General features: G+C 45.4%; 2 non-coding genes across 2 annotated transcripts; one reads left to right on the top strand and one right to left on the bottom strand.

Moving 5' to 3' along the window:
- Nucleotides 1-1,335: 1,335 nt before the first annotated feature.
- Nucleotides 1,336-1,410, bottom strand: Trnap-cgg. Its single transcript has one exon. It is a non-coding gene; the product is annotated as a tRNA-Pro (tRNA).
- Nucleotides 1,411-1,898: 488 nt separating this feature from the next.
- Trnas-cga lies at nucleotides 1,899-1,973 on the top strand. The gene has a single exon. It is a non-coding gene; the product is annotated as a tRNA-Ser (tRNA).
- Nucleotides 1,974-2,434: the final 461 nt, after the last annotated feature.

Genomic DNA, 2,434 nt, shown 5'->3' with positions numbered 1-2,434 from the left:
GGACAGGGGGAAGTTCAGATCCCTATGTGAAATGCATATGCTGGTTTATGTGATCTTCCTAATTCAGTTAAGGCGAATGTTGCAATGGTCGCTTCGCTAAGGTCAAAGAAAATTTCATACCCAACTATTGTTGGTGGCGAAGTGAAACTACGTTTTTAACGAGCTTGTCGTCGACGAAACTCTAGAAAATGATTTTCCGTCCTTCATCTGTGTTAAAACGCTATGCATGTAATCCTGGAAGAAAGTGCATCCTAAGGCATCTTTTTATGAAGTGAAGGCATCATAATTTGGCCGCCAAACTGTTTCTCTTCTTGCATAATCAAATTACTATATCACTTCGCTAGCTGCGAATATAGTATCTATTTTATGTGACATCTTGGCCATACATTTACAAGGAAAGTGCTAGATAAATTCGGTACTGTGTGACTGTGCTCCCACTCAACCTGTTGAATGCACACACATTTCGGACGGTTTTTAACTGCGCATAATCTTTACATATGACACTCTGTGTCATTTTCTCCGGATTATACAGATCTCCAAGCCATTACTTCTATTTTAAAATCGTTTGCAATAAAATCTGTAACATTGGGACCTATGAAGTAGACATTTATTTCATGCGACCAATATTTTAGTTCCCCTAAGGATGAACTAAGATTGAAAAGAAAGTACCAGAAGATAAAAAGAGAAGAATTTCGTTCCTGAAAAATATTTCAAAGGATGATAAATCACTAATCGGTTGTACGCCGTAGCTCCAAATAAGACGCAGGAAAAACAGAGACTTGGCACACGGCTTAGTGGCCGAGCGGTTCTAGGCGCTACAGTCTGGAGCCGCGTGACTGCTACGGTCGCAGGTTCGAATCCTGCCTCGGGCATGGATGTATGTGATGTCATTAGGTTAGTTAGGTTTAAGTAGTTTTACGTTCTAGGGGACTGATGACCTCAGAAGTTGAGTCCCATAGTGCTCAGAGCCAGCCACTTGGCATACGATCGAATGCAGTACAAAATCCAAATAAACGGGACTGGCCATTCCTTATCATCCTATAACAAAGAACAGCCGCATCCCAGCTATGATGCCGGCCGCTGTGGCCAAGCGGTTCTAGGCGCTTCAGTCCGGAACCGCGCGACTGCTACGGTCGCAGGTTCGAATCCTGCCTAGGGTATGGATGTGTGTGATGTTCTTAGGTCGGTTAGGTTTAAGTAGTTCTAAGTTCTACGGGGCTGATGACGTCAGAGTTAAGTCCGATTGTGCTGAGAGCCATTTGAACCAACCAGCTATGACAATTATGGAAAACAAGGGAAATACACCTATGAAACTTCCTGGCAGATTAAAACTGTGTGCCCGACCGAGACTCGAACTCGGGACCTTTGCCTTCCGCGGGCAAGTGCTCTACCAACTGAGCTACCGAAGCACGACTCACGCCCGGTGCTCACAGCTTTACTTCTGCCAGTACCTCGTCTCTTACCTTCCAAACTTAACAGAAGCTCTCCTGCGAACTTTGCAGAACTAGCACTCCTGAAAGAAAGGATATTGCGGAGACATGGCTTAGCCACAGCCTGGAGGATGTTTCCAGAAGAGATTTTCACTCTGCAGCGGAGTGTGCGCTGATCTGAAACTTCCTGGCAGATTAAAACTGTGTGCCCGACCGAGACTCGAACTCGGGACCTTTGTCTTTCGCGGGCAAGTGCTCTGTCAACTGAGCTACCAAAGCACGACTCACGCCCGGTACTCACAGCTTTACTTCTGCCAGTACCTCGTCTCCTACCTTCCAAACTTAACAGAAGCTCTCCTGCGAACCTTGCAGAACTAGCACTCCTGAAAGAAATGATATTGCGGAGACATGGCTTAGCCACAGTCTGGGGGATGTTTCCAGAATGCTGTGAGTACCGGGCGTGAGTCGTGCTTCGATAGCTCAGTTGGTAGAGCACTTGCCCGCGAAAGGCAAAGGTCCCGAGTTCGAGTCTCGGTCGGGCACACAGCTTTAATCTGCCCGGAAGTTTCATATCAGCGCACACTCCGCTGCAGAGTGAAAATCTCATTCTGGAAATACACCTATGCTTATGTCTTCAAAGCTCTAACCTAAGTTCGTTAAAGATATTCAGTGTCAATTGCTATGTCTGTGAATCGTGTGTACAGAACCCACGAAACGTTTAAAAGGAATCCCTTTGTATTAGCGATGTAAAGACATTCAAAAGCTAAAGACATTCAAAAATGTTATGCGCTAAAACATGGTCAAATGGTTTTCAAGACAATGTGTGTTGGCTTCAAAAATTCTGTTCTGCACACCTTAATGCTCATTTAGTAGATAATCCAACATTAGCCCTGGGCGACACTGTGTGTCAAAGTATGGGACAGTGACAATTGTGGTGGTTGTAGCGGTGAGGCGAGCAATGTTTGAGCTATTCTGAGAAAGAGGCTGCACCGACGAAACAAACG

The sequence above is a fragment of the Schistocerca piceifrons genome, chromosome 4, assembly GCF_021461385.2.
Source record: "Schistocerca piceifrons isolate TAMUIC-IGC-003096 chromosome 4, iqSchPice1.1, whole genome shotgun sequence".
NCBI classification, from domain to species: domain Eukaryota; kingdom Metazoa; phylum Arthropoda; class Insecta; order Orthoptera; family Acrididae; genus Schistocerca; species Schistocerca piceifrons.
Note: the sequence above shows the minus strand (reverse complement) of the source record. Positions and strands in the feature narration are given on the sequence as shown.